Below are 15,556 nucleotides of genomic sequence, written 5' to 3' on the forward strand. Positions count from 1 at the left end.
TAATGGATCTCTTTTTGGAAAAAAGGACATTTGATAAGCAACTTTGATAGATGTTTATTTTCAATAAATATTTTTCATGTGGTCAATCACAAATAAGATAGTTAAAAAATGCTTTATCCCTATGGTCAATTTGGATTTAATGAAGGTTAAAAGGGTGGCTAATTAGATCGATGGAGTAAGAAAATCAATTGTTACATATGTGATTCACTTAAGAATCTATTCCAGACATTCTAAAATACCTTCTAAAATTTTCAGCCTTTCACACCCATCAATAGTTATCCTCCCTAAGAGACCAAGATGTGAAAGACTTGGCAATTGGATGAGTTTTGGACATTTATGTATGTTCAATATTACAAGGTTTTCTAGATCACATATCCCTGATATCTCTCTTAATTATGTACAAGACTTTAACTCAAGATAATGTAGTGTTCTTACCATATATAGATCAACAACAAATAAATTTTCCATGGATTGCATGCGAAGACATTCAAGGATTGGACAATGATCTCCACTAATTGAAACCTTCCACATATGTTTTACTTAACTAATTTCTATATTTTCTAGGATACTCATGCGAGACTTTAGAGTTGACACCCCATTGCTATTCAAAGTCACTTCTCCCATAATTGCAATTTTGTGAAAACCAAACTCCTAAGGTGAGTGATATTTCTAAGAGATTTTAATAAGGACCTCATCTTTAGTCTATCATTATCAAGTCTTCATCTAGTTAGCCTTTCTAAATTAGTTAACATTTCTAATGAGTTTGTACACTCAGTTGATGATGTACCATAAAGTAGTAACTCCTCCAACTAACAGAGCACCTAAAATTTGGACCCAATACATTTCAAATGGTTATTTGTCAATCATGAACAATTGTGACAATAATAGTTTCCCAGAAATCATTGAGTACCATTTATGAAGACCTAACATTCCAAGAAGGATAATAAAAAATACCTCTGTGTCATTCTACCACAATCTTTTTAGATGCCCACCAACTATTCTTAAACACTCCAAATTCTATAGAGGAACCCATGAGGGAATGCTTGTGTGTACGCTCTAAGACAGGTCAAGCTAAAGCCATATGAAAGCAATCAGTGCCTTAGAAATATCATCCATATTCCCTAAAAAGCATGTAATTTGGGCAACATTTAGAGGAGACATCTGCCAATTGTTTCAGTGAGGATGTTTTTGAACTACTTTGATTCTTGTATACATAAATCAAGGTCAAATCTTTCTTCAATTTGAAGAAGGATATCAAATAATTGAAAAATGTTGCAAATGATTTTGGTATATTCATGTCAAAAATCTCAAGGAGGAAGAAACAAACCAAAGATTTCAGATGCTGAGGGCACCACAGGTGATGTGGACTAAACTCACCTGCTAGCTCTCTCCCCAAATCATGAAGATGGTCATATATTCTAAAAGAAATCTCCTTGTCATCAAATTCCTTGGAATAACACCACACCATTTTGATAAGGCATTTTTCCTTTAAGGTTTGAAGTGTGACTTAGCACTCAATCCATAGGATTCCCATATTCTTATTGCCATACTTGTGGGTTTTCCAATGAAGAAACAAGTGATGTCCATATAGATCTATTTTTGCTCATTGTTCAATGCATCAAAGCTTGTTTTGACCCTCTTTTTGATGTCCTCAAGCAGTGACTTATAGGCTTCATTCAATACTAACTATCAATAATGGCAGTTAGAACTACCAAAAACATGGCTACCTAAGACCTGTAAAGAGAGAGGTAAACCTCCACACATGTTCACAAGCCTTTCAACCAAATTCTCATAAGCACTAGCAGTATACGATTGGTGAAATGCATTCCAACAGAAGAGCTCTATGCTATGCTCTTGACTCATTTCTTTCATCCTATAGAGAAAGTTAATTTTGGCACATACTAACACCCTCTCATCATGTGTTGTGACAATTACCAAACTTTCAAAAATGTTGGTGTCATTAATTCCTACAACAACCCAGTCTGTCGATAGCCCACAACTTAACCATCTAGCCCACACTCTAGCACTGTCCATATTAATAGGAGACATTAGCCATCCCAGCTATTCTAGCTATACTTTAGCAGCCACCCATGTTTTTAATATATGTAATATTAGATTTAATATATTTTAACATGTGTAAAATGTATTTTGTATTCAAGAAAGTTTTGAAACCTCTATAAATAGAGGGTTATTGTAATGGATTTTGGCAAGGCAGTAAAAGGCAATAAAATTAGTTTTTAATTTTTGTGTATTTGTCTCTCTTTGCCTTCAAATTGGTATTAGAGAAGGAAGAGTTGGGCCTAGGAGGAAAATAATTATGTGTTGATATGTATAACTATTACAGTAGTGAATGGAGTTTTTAATGTTTTCTTTCTTGTAGATTATTAGCTTCTAAAGTTTGAGATTAGTGGCTACCAAGATTGAGAGAAGAAAAGATGCTAGTTAATTTTTGAAGAAGGTATGAGCTGATTTCATGGAGTGAAGTCTAATGAGAAAAAAAATTGTTAAAAGGGGAAAATAATATTTTATTTTTGTTTGTTTAAGCTATATGTCATTGGCTTAGACTTATTTGGTGGATTTGATTTGTAAAGAAAAGTTTAAAATTGTAAGGTGCAGTTGTAACCATGAATATTAATATGGCTCCAAGAAGTAGTATAGCTCAATCACAAATTCCAAAAATTTTTGTTAAAAATTATGAATTTTGGGCTATAAAAATGGAAACATTATTTTGTTCTCAAGGCATATGGGATCTTATTGAAAAGGGTTTTAATGAACCACAAGATGAGTTTGCATTAACAAAATATGAAATGGATAAATTACAAGGTAACAAGAAAAAGGATGCTAAAGCATTGTTTCTAATTCAACAATCTTTAGATGAATCAATTTTCCCTAAGGTTTTTGCATCTAAAAATTCTAAAATTGCATAAGATATTTTAGAAATAGCATCGCAAGGGACATTAGAGGTTAAGATTGCTAAATTATAAACTTTAAGGTGTGATTTTGAAAATTTGTGTATGAAGGATTTAGACTCAGTTGATCAATTTATAAATCAAGTAATGAATGTGTTTAGTCAAATTAGATCATATGGTGATGATTTGACATATCAAAAAGTTGTTGAAAAGATACTTTGTAGTTTGCCTAGAAAATTTGATGCCATTGTTGTTGCCATTGAAGAATCTAAGGATTTGACAATACTCTATATTGATGAGTTAATGGGTTCACTTTTATCTCATGAATCAAGAATGAATAAAAATAACAATTTTTCTTTGTAGAATGCATTTAGATCATAGGTATCTTCTGGTAGAGGAAGAGGAAGATCAAACTATAGAGGAAGAGGAAGAGGTAGAAGCATAGATTGATGTGGAAGTCCAAATCAAGAAGAAAGAACAAATCAATCCGTTTAAAGTTTGAATAGAGGATGTGGAAGAAGTTTGTTCCAACACTCATCATCAAGGTTTGATAAATCTCAAATTTAGTGCCATCATTGTAAGAGATTTGGTCATATTGCAAGTAAATGTAGAAAGAAACGAGGGGAGATTGAAAAGAATAGTGCTAATTACTTAGATGTATCTGATAACAACTCAAAAAATTTATTTATAACTTGTAATGTTGCTCAAGAAAATTCTAGTGATATATGGTTCCTAGATAGCAGATGTAGTAACCATATGATTGGAAATAAAGATTTTTTTGCTAGTTTTGATGACTCTATAAAATCTGAATAAAGCTAAGAAATGATAGTAAAGTTTTTGTAATGGGAAAAGGTGTTATAAATGTCTTGACAAAAAATGGAGGAAAAAGGTATATTCCTTATGTGTATTTTGTGCTTGGATTAAAACACAATCTCATGAGTGTTAATCAATTAGTACAGAAGGGTTACAAAGTTTCTTTTGATAATGATGTTTGCACAATCTTGGATAGAAATCCTAGTGGCAGGTTAATTGAAAGGGTCAACATGACACAAAATTGAATGTTCCCCCTCCAAATTCAATGCATTCAAGGAGGAAAAGAAGTTAGTTTCAAGGCAATATACTCAGATCAGTCATGGCTATGGCATTTGAGGTATGGTCATCTTCATTTTTATGCTTTGAGTTTGTTACAAAAGAAGAATATGGTGAAAGGATTGCCTGAGATATTGAAACCACCAAGTTCATGTGAAAGTTGTATATTGGTAAAATAACATAGAGAAAGCTTCCTAGTAGGAGGTTCATATAGAGCAACAACACCATTGGAATTAGTTCACACTAATATATGTGGACCTATGCAAACTCCATCTTTAGGAGGAAGCATATATTTCCTAACATCTATTGATGATTTTAGGAGGAAGACTTGGATATAATTTCTCAAACAAAAAAGTGAAGCTTTTGAAAAGTTCAAGGATTTTAAAACTTTAGTTGAAAAACAAAGTAGTCAATACATCAAAATATTGCAATTTGATAGAAGTGGCAAATTTAGTTCTAATGAGTTTCTAGAAATTTGCAGATTTTAGGGAATTAAGAAGCAGTTTACTACAAGGTACACACCACAAAAAAATGGTGTAGTAGAGATGAAGAACATAACCATAATGGAAATGGAAAGGAGTATGTTGAAGGTCAAAAATCTATCTGATGAGTTTTGGGCAAAAGTAGTAGCATGTGTTGTATACATTTTGAACAGGAGTCCTACAAAGAGTGTTAAGAACATAATTCCACAAGAAGCATGCAATCGTAAGAAACATAATATATCTCATTTTAGAGTTTTTGGATGTGTTTCTTATTCATTGGTGCCATCTAGTTTGAGAAATAAATTGGATGATAAAAGTGAAAAATGCATATTTATTGGTTATAGTGAAGAATCAAAGGCTTATAGATTGTATAACCTTGTTTCAAAGAAATTGATCATTAACAAGGATGTTAAATTTGAAGAAGCAAATTCATGGCATGAAAATGTTAACAAATAAGTCACAAGAGGAGCACCAATATTACAAAGTGATGATGAATTAAATGAACAAGGAACTCAATCAGCACCCAATACTCCACTAAGGAACTTTGTGAAAGGAGCCTTACCTCTAGGTTCAAATGTAAGTGATAAATGTAATTTTACATTCTCAAGACCAAGTTACAAAGGTAAGAAAAGAAGAAGCTTAAAAGAGATATATGATAAAAAAGAAGAGAATGTAGAAATTTACTCAAATTTTGCTTTATTTTCTTGTGATCCATTGTATTTTGACGAAGCAATTAAAGAAGATAAATGGATCAAAGAAATGGTTGAAGAAATTGACTCTATTGAAAGAAATAACACATGGGAATTAATGGATTTACCTAAAGGAAAAGAACGTATAGGAGTCAAATGGGTCTACAAAACTAAATTTGATGCAAAAGGTGAAATTTTTAAACATAACGCAAGACTAGTTGCTAAAGGGTTTTCACAACAATATGGAGTTGATTATAATGAAGCATTTTCTCCAGTTTCTAGACTTGACACAACTCAAACTATTTTAGCAATAGTAGCACAAAATTATTGGAAAGTATATCAAATGGATGTAAAATCAGCTTTTTTGAATGGTTTTCTTGATGAAGAGGTATATGTTACACAACCACCTAGTTATGAGGTTAGTGGGCATGAAAACAAGTTATATAAACTAAACAAGGCACTTTATGGTTTCAAACAAGCTCCTAGGGCTTGGTATAAGAGGATTGATTCATACATGATAGGTGATCAATTCAATAGAAGTCACAATGAGCCCACGTTGTATGTTAAGACTAATAAGGAAGGTAAGATTTTGATTGTATATTTGTATGTTGATGACTTGATATTTATTGGAAATCTATCAATAGACATGCTCAAGTTAGAAAAGATGAAAGAATTTGAAATGATAGATTTGGGATTGATGAGATATTTCTTAGGTATTGAAGTTATTCAATGTGACAAAGGTATGTTCATTTGTCAATCCAAGTATATAAAGGATGTTTTGAAGAGATTTAAAATGATGAATTGCAATCCAACATCAACTCCAATTGCAATAGGAACAAAACTTAGTAAGGAATACAAGGGCTCAAATGTTGATCCAACTATGTTTAAAAGACTTGTTGGAAGTTTAATGTCTATGACAACTACAAGGCCAGACATCATGTATAGTGTTAGCTTGATCTCAAGGTTCATGGAGTCACCACAAAATTCTCACTAGAAAGTTGGAAAAAGGATATTGAGATATATTACAGGAACAACATGATATGGAATCCTATATTCCAAAACTAACAATTTTGGTTTGATTGGTAATACTGACAGTGATTTTACAGGTCATATTGATGATAGGAAGAGCACTTGTGGATATATCTTTCACCTTGGATTAGGAGCCGTGCCATGGGCATCAAAGAAATATTTTATAGTGACAATCTCATTAGCTTAAGCAAAATATGTAGCTGCCACTTCCATAGCATATCAAGCAGTATGGATGGATCAAATTTTGTTTGATCTTCACCATCATCAGGAGGAAACAATGCCAATTCTTTGTGATAACAAATCAATAATAAAATTATCTAAGAATCATGTATTTCATAAGAGGAGAAAACATATTGATACAAGGTATCACTTCATCAAAGAATTGGTCAACAATGGAGAAATCTACCTTGAGTTCTGCAAATTTTAAGATCAATTGGCAGATATTTTCACTAAGGCATTGCCAAAGAATAATTTTGAATATTTACAAGAGAAATTGGGTATTACTAATGTAAAAGTTATTAATGATAGAAATTAAGGAGGAGTCTTTGTGGCATTAATTTTTGCAACAGCCTAGTTTGTCGGTAGCCCACAACTTAGCCATCCAGCCCACACTCTAGAACCATCCATATTAAATAGGAGACATTAGCCATCCCAGCCATTCCAGCTGTAGTATAGCAACCACCCATGTTTTTAATATATGTAATATTATATTTAATAAATTTTAAGATGTGTAAAATGTATTTTGCATTCAAGAAAGTTTTGAAACCTCTATAAATATAGGGTAATTGTAATGCATTTTGGCAAGGCAGTAAAAGGCAATAAAATTAGTTTTAATTTGTCTATTTGTCTCTCTTTGTCTTCAAAAAATTGAGGACATTTCTAACCAATAGAGCATCTAACTGGTCCTTATGATCAACATCATCTAGAACAATAAGAAAGCATGCAGAATTAACCCTTTGAAGATGAGACTTGAGATAACTCTTTCCTTCATTTGTGCTATGAAATTGTGGTGTATCCTAAAGGTAGGTGATATCTTTTAGAAGCATACTTTGCAAAGTAGGCAATTCAGTATTGATAGTGGCTTCTCGCACATAAAATAGAAAATATAACTCATCATATTCGCATTGCTTGTGGTTAAATATTTCTTTGGCCAAAGTTTTCTTTCCAGCTCCCCCCTTCCCGAAGATACCAATGATTTGAACTGATTCATCAGTCTTCTTCATGTAGCACATTTCAAAGTCTTCTGCAAGCTCATTAAGCCCCATTGGATTTTCTACAACATCTAGAGAGTTTATCTTTTGGAGCTTTTTATATACAAATGACACCACATTTTTACATAGCTTAATTGGATCACTGAGAATTTAGAATAAATAGGGAAAAAAGACCTTGATTAGGAAGATCTTCTAACTAAGGTAAACAAGGATTTTGAAGTAACAAGTGGAGTTCAAAAATTTTAAATAGAAAAATCAACTTTGATGAGAAAGATGTTCTGATTAAAGGGATTAAAAAGAAGAAAAACCCCATTAAAAGATGAGGTAAATAAGAGAATCAATGACACATTAAGATCATGAAGGTAGTCTATTTTGAAGGCAAATTATTGATCAAAATTATACTATCAATATAAGGTCTAATGGAAAGCACATGAAAGAAGTCTTACTAATTACATTTGTTGAATTCGTAGCCATACATGAATGAAATAGAGTAGAGAGCTTTCTCCCACACTTCAAGCTGGTTTAAGTACCTAAATTTCTTTTCATGTTGAACCAATGTATCAGAATAAATTCCCTTTTCTATGTAAGGAAGGTTTGAAGGCATCACGTCATAAAATGTAGGGATAATTTTAGCCTTGGTCTTTAACATGAGAACCAACTCATCTAAACACCAAGAGGACTTTGGATATCCTTTGGAAAAGATGAGAATATGAATTGAAGCAGAGCAAATGGCATTCTTTATGGAAGAAACAAATGAATCTCCAAGTTCAATCTCATAATAGTTGAGAAATATTTTGTACCCCAACTCATGGAGAGAATAGTAAAGTTCAAGAGCTAGGGTTTCTTTAACATTGGGGCCCTGGTGGTTGATGAATACACCAAACAATTTTGTGGATGTAGATGACATTATTCTTTGGCGTTGAGCTCCAATTTCACTAAGATTGTGGCATGATGAGCAAGATGCCATGATTGAAAGAGTAGATAGCACCTAGTACCAAATGACTAAGTAAATGCAAAAGAAAGGAAATTATAAAAAATTTGGGCATTTAAAGATGCCTTTAATGAGAAGCTTCAGAGGTGGCTGATTTTGGTGATATAACTAGGGAATCATTGGATGTCAAAAATTGAGCTAAGTGAGTATAGAGCCAGAAGGGAACAATAGTAGGAACAGGTTTGCCATAATTTTTTCTCCCTTCATCTATTATTTTCTATTTAAAGATTGTTAAAAGGAAAAAAGAGAGTAAATATGAATGAAAATGGAAAATATAAAAGAATCCTTTGGGAACTAATAAAATTGGAGAAGAAATTGACACCAATACACTACCTCCTAGCAGATGGTAGGGTTAAAATTTCAGGTTGAAAAATCGTAAAAGCTATTCGAACACAAAAATAACACATTTCATATACAGAATATATGACTCAATTCCTCTAATGATGTGTCACAATAAGATGTGCTTCATGAGATAAATATAGATAAGGATGGCTGAAATTGATAGGTTTAATGATGGATTACACAATCGCACAACATTGGACAGATTAGATGATTAGAGAGATTTTGGTTGACGAGAAATCCATGGGAATTTTTTTTGAAATTAGTTGAAATACAAGAATACTGGTCAAGATGCCTTTTGAAGGGTGGGGAATAGACACAAGACTAGAAGACTATAATATCATTGATTATCAATATTATAAGTTTTTTATTTTATTTTTATTACTAGTAGTTGTACAGTTGTACCTTTGAAGGGTGTAAGGGTTTAGTCGATATTTTTATATATTTTTTATGTTCTTGAATAGTTACTACCATTAATTAAGTCTTAGAATTTTAGTAAAATATTTGATGGAACATTTTGATTTTAGTTTGTAGAGAGGAGTTTTGCACTTCAGGTGGCATGCATGGTTCCAACAGGGTTGCTTGTTTTATTAGAGATGATCTATTCAGTACTACTACATTGGTTCTTTCTGACACTTAGGCCATATTTATGTGGATCTAGGTTGGTGGCACTAGTTGCCATTAGAGAGCTATCTTCATTGTTTTTTGTTACTATTTTCTGACTTCCTCACCTTATGCCATTCACAATACCAAGGATAGGAACCCTTTTATAGATCTATTTGAGAGCTTCTCCAAGTTTGGGGCTATGGGTGACATCATCATCTTAGGAGATTTTAATGCACAAACTAAAGATCTCTAGACCCCCCAGTATGACTGTGGGTCCAACTTGATTTGTACTACTAAGAAGGATCCTACTAGTATGGGGTTTCAACATTTGTTTGAGAATCATAGTGGACCTCTAACTTTCTATAGTCGCTACCTTCTCTAGCTCTATGAGTCCTCTGATCTAGCAATTCTGAATGGACTCTCTTATTTCCTAGGTTTTGAGATTTTTATGTGTTGGACTCATAGTGGGGGTGCAAGAATGGTTGATTATATCCTCATTATTTCTTCTTTCCTTCATTCCATCCAAAAATTTACTATCTCTCATATTCCCCTGATGGATCATGCCCTCAGGCTTTTGGTTCAGGTTTCTTCTCACCCTCTACCACCCATCTCTAGTCAAATTTCCCAAATCCACCCCCTTAACCATTTTTTTTTTTTTGAGGATAGTGATCAAGACCTCTTCATTTTCCATTTGAGAATATTCCTCTACCCCACTAGCTTCACAAATCACAATTAGGTGTCCACCATGTTTCACTCACTAGCTACCACAATTTGGAAGTCGGCTTTCCTCTATATCCCTCATCACTCCATTCCTAGCACTCCTAGATCCATTCGATGAAATACTTGTCCCATGAACCAGTGGCTTAATGATGCCTGTAAAAATTTCCACCACTCCTTACACTTGGCTTCTGATACTCATTCCCCCACTTTCACCAATTTACGACTCTCCTACAAATGCTTTCTTTGCCATAAGAAGCAATTATTTATTACTTCATAGGATAGATCCCTCCATGACATGCTTATTTAGTATCCTAGGTTTTTTTGGTGCATCATGTTTCCCAGCATAGCCAACCCCATTCCACCCTGACCTTCACCTCCTTATCTCTCATGGCTCCACGTTGTATGATATCTTGGATTAGCTCACACTACTTCCCAATCCAATCCCCCATTGTCACTTATTCTCCACCTTTAGCATTTATGAGGCCATCAAACTTTTGATATGTAGCAAGGAGGCTGATGAGGAGGATTTTCAGGCTAAGCTCTTCAAGCTTGGCACCACAATCCTAGGCCCTTATCTCTCTACATTCTTTAATAGAGTGGTTTGTTTTGGTTTTTGGAATCTTGGTTGAGACATGTTATTCACTCAATCCATAAGGTTGGGCTGACCTCTGATCCCAAAAACTATAGAACCATCATGATTGGGTAGACATTTGCCAAACTTTATGCTACAACATTGAATACTATTTTATCTAGTGAGCTTGATAGGAGGAATTGTAGGGCTAAGGGTCAAGCAGGATTTAGGATAGACTACTAGACCATGGATAATATCTTTACACTATAGACTATTATTGAGGAGGTTCAACACCACGTGAAGAAATTCTACCTCTATTTTGGGGATTTTTGTAAGGCTTTTGATTCCATCCCCAAAGTAGCCCTTTTTCATAGACTGAGAGATATTGGTATTTCTGAGATCTTATCAATGACTATCAGGAGAATATATCAAATAGTGATTGGAAGATGCAGGATAATAGAGAGCCTCTCTGGCCTATCCAAAGCACCAATGGGGTGAAGTAGGGCTGCCTCTCTCACCTACCTTGTTTGGGATCTACACTGATGAGCTCAAGCTTTTTCTTAGTGAATCCTCACTTCTAGGTGATGATTTTCATCTACACTAGGTATTGATCTCCATCCTTCTCTTTGTTGATGATGTGGTTCTTGTTGCTTCTTCTCTTGAGTATCTATAGAGGATTTTAGATAGACTCACATCTTTTTGTGAAATGAGACAAATGGTCATGAACCTTGAGAAGACTCTTGTTATGGTCTTCAATGGTTTGAAGACCTCAAATCTCCACTTTCACTTCTAGGTTCAAGAAGTTGAAATTACATCATCTTACACATACCTTGGGGTTAAGTTTTTTAGACCTCATTTTAGCTTGAGATCAACTATTTAGCCTCAAATTAGTAAAGGGTTGGGTTCCCTTGCCATGCTCAAGAGACAATGTTTTAGACACCACTTTCACGACACATCTTCTAAGCTATCCCTCCTAGATTCCTTAGTAAGACCCATAGTGCTCTATGGTTTGGTAGTTTGATGTCTTCTCCTTTTAGACTCAGATTGGACCATGATCAAGTGCACCTAGAATTTGCTCCTTCATCGGATTATTAGATATCATAGATCTAACCCCCACAGTATAATCTTGGCTAAGTTTGGAGCTCATCCATTCAAGCTTGTGGCCATTTTTGACTTGATCTTGTTTCTATACTATCTTTGTGGATTTGTAGAATTGGCCAACATAGATACCCTTACTTAGCCTGTTGCTCCTCGGTTGCTATTATAGACTCTGATCTAGCTACTAGATCCTATTGTTGGTATGCTCAGGTTACTATCCTACTGAGTTCAGTTGGGATTGACATTGACTGTCTCCCTCCATACTAGTTCACATTAGATACTCCTACTCATATACTCCCCTCTCGGCAAGAACTGAATGGGCATGTCAGACTTGACATTTTTAGGCAGTATATCATACAGGCCTGGGTGGATCCTCTAGGGGGACTACATCTGAGGATTGCTTTCTACACCAAGCACTTCTTAAATATTTAGGATGGAATTATTGTTCACCTTGAGTACTTACATGATACTAGACACATGCCCTTTGTATCTCCTTGGGTTCCTTCAGGGTGGGCTCACATAAACTCTGGGTCTAGGTCAATCACCATATTGCTAAAGAGGATCAGGTGTGTACAATTTGTACCTGAGTTGAGGTAGAATCTAAGACTCATTTTTTTTTAGATGCCCCATATAATACAAGATTATAGGGAGATTTTATTGTCTATTTAGATATTGCAGGACCCTCTCAGATTTTTTCAAGTACACCGATCAACATTGCATTGCTCTCTATCTCTGTGAGCCCTTGTAGCTTTGTAATCATACTTTATAGCTTTCATTTCCTAGGAATTAGGCCCAAACATGAATTATTATTACCTTCTACTCACCCTTAACTCTTGTTTAGGGTGTGAAGCATCCATCTAGTTTCCCTAGTATGGACCATTCCATGTCTATAAGACCCTATAGGGGTCCTCTTCACTAGCAACACTCCTCTTGTAGCACTTAGCTTCATCATACGACCTTTGGTAGCTACACTAATCAATTGTTGTTGGACTTTTTTTGTATGAGGATAGATACCTAATATTTTCCATGATGTCTCCTACTTTCTTCTTCTTTTTTTGTACTTGTTCTTTTGTGGACATTGTTTGGTGCTTTGTTTGTTTTCTATTTTCTTGTTGTAAGCTTCCAGTCCCATAGACCCTCATTGTGGTATTTTGTTGGACATTAATAATATTAGCTTATCTTATCTTATCTTTGTATGGATGGAATAATTACATTTTAAATTTCAAGTGCAATATGATTAAGATGAGTTTACTCTTTTTTCCATATAATCCTATATGGATTACTCTACATTTTGGAGTATTTGTCAAAGTTGAAAGTGGGTCAAATAAAATTCTTGTTTATTGATTTCACTCTAGATATCACTATAAAAATTGGTCTTTCTCTCTTAATTGTTCCAATATCCACCATTGTATTTTGTAGCACAAGCCCTTGGAATTTATGTATAGTGATAGCCTAGGACATGATGATTGGAAGTTATATCTAACTTCCGAAAGTAATAGTTATTATTGGTACACATTTAGGATCTTAATGTCTCCATGGTGACCCATTATAGTTCTCAAAAGATGATACAACATACACAAGCATGTCTAGTGGCCTATGACCTAACTTGTAAAGGGTGTCAATTATCTCACCAGTATTTTCCATAAACAAGTCTCGCTTCTAAGTGTTTGTTGTAAGCATTATATGTCACCTTTTACAAAGGAGTATATATTTCTAGTGGTTCACCATGTATTTTCTTGCATAATTTATCATTGTACTTTTTGTAACTTAGAGATTCAATGATTTTTAGATATTTTTATTGTATAGTTTTACTGCTTCATTAGTAATAAATAAATTAATATATCTATCAAATTTTTTGTTCTCATATAAACTTAAGTGTAAATTTTTACAATTCATCAACACCCCCCACCCCCACCCCCCCCCCCGCCACACACACACACACAAAAAAAAAGTTGATACTCCTCCAAAGTGTAGTTGTTGTTGATGGATAAAAGCCTTTTGTAGACGACTATCAATTTTAAGGAGCTTAATATCTATATATCATTATTATTTTATAACTTCATATCCCCCTCACTATTTGCATTTCCCTCTCTCACTTTGTGTCTCCTTCATAATTACCCACTACTTGATATTGAATCTCTCCCCCCATCCAAACCCCCCCTCCAAACACCAATTTTGTATAAAAATATTCTTTACTCATTTTTTATGTTGATGAAATTAATGGTAAATTTAATTTTACTTATTAATTATAAAAAATACTCTTTTCACTTTAATCTTTAAAAATTAATTAATTTTACTTATTATTACAAATATTTATAACTTAATAAAAAAATTCGTAAGCATAAATTTATTTAAAATCTTGTCAAAAGGATGAAAATAAAGAATGAAAACTTTAGAAATAATAAGATTTACCATATATTAAATATATATTTTCTTTATATATTATGAGAAAAATATTTTTAATATTCTCAAATCAAACTGCACAGAACAAACATAAACTACAACCTTATGACATTCTATCTATTATAAATGATGTTCATAATTTGTGATTGAAGATAATTCTATTATTTTGATAATGTTCATAGAGGGTGATATAAAGGTTATTTCAAAACAAATCTCACATAAAATAAAAGAGATTCTTACAATCTATTATAAGAATATGTAGAAGTTTTTGAAATTCAATTTTTTTTTACATGAATATTTTTAAATCACATTATTGATGAAAACCTTTGTAATGATAATACACCATATTATATGATCTTACTTAATTTTTATAAATTTAATTTAATTTAATAGAAAGTGATCAAAATATATTTTATAGAGTTTTGTATTATCTACACAAAGTATACACAATTGAATCCAATAATGTTATGAATTCATAGATTATGTTATGTATTGGTAATGCAAGATGAAAAAATTAATGGGACTGGAACTACAATTGGGTGTGTAAGTGTAATAGTGGATGGGGCCAATTTCATTGCTCAAGGAGTTACTTTTGAAAATTCAGCACCACGGGTATAAGGTAATAAAACTAAATATAAATTTCTACTATTATATATGGTATTTATGCTAGGTTGAAAGATAGCTTATGTGGCAGCAGTTTTAATACAGGGATCTGGAGAAATGTCTCATAATATTGAAAGAGTATATGGATCACTTTGAACTTCTTGATTAGACTTTGGACATTTTAGTCATTAAGAGATGTTTTTCTATAAGAAATCATTTTGGGATGTTGAGTGAACTATGAAAGGGTTGTCAAATAGGGCAAACATGTTATATGCAATGAACATTTTCTCTTCTTTCCATTTTATATGGCTTTGGCCCATGCAACACTCATCTCACCCACAAGTGTCAAATCATATTTTGAATACCACATGGCGTCATTAACTTAGTCAATGAGGGCCAATATGCACAAAGAAAGTCAATTGTCATAATGGATTTGTATCCAACTTGTGTTGATGACTGACTATTTCTTGGCACCACTTTCCATTTTTACGACGTAAGATTTTCCTTTTTGATGCATCCAACACCACCAAATTGTCATAAGAATTTGGGAGCAATTCTGATACTAATAAGCCTATCGGCTTAAAAATAGTATAAATTGTAAAAATAATACATATAAATAACTTAAAACACATTAAACAATATTAATATTAATGATTCATTATGGTATTATGTATAAGAAATGATGAAAAATAAATTAAATTATTTTTTAAACTGAATAAAAATATTCTTGATATAATTTTAAATCTAAAAAGTGAGTGAATTGAAAGCTAATATAATTAATATTATTTTAATTAAAATTCTAAATCTTAAAAATGA

The 15,556-nt window shown here is 33.1% G+C and overlaps 1 pseudogene; it reads right to left on the reverse strand.

The window, feature by feature from the left end:
• Positions 1–216: 216 nt before the first annotated feature.
• Positions 217–15,556, reverse strand: part of LOC149545622 (disease resistance protein Roq1-like) — a 29,006-nt pseudogene continuing 13,666 nt past the window's right edge.

Source organism: Cupressus sempervirens, chromosome 7, assembly GCF_028749045.1.
Source record: "Cupressus sempervirens isolate cs-2001-9-10 chromosome 7, ASM2874904v1, whole genome shotgun sequence".
NCBI lineage: Eukaryota > Viridiplantae > Streptophyta > Pinopsida > Cupressales > Cupressaceae > Cupressus > Cupressus sempervirens.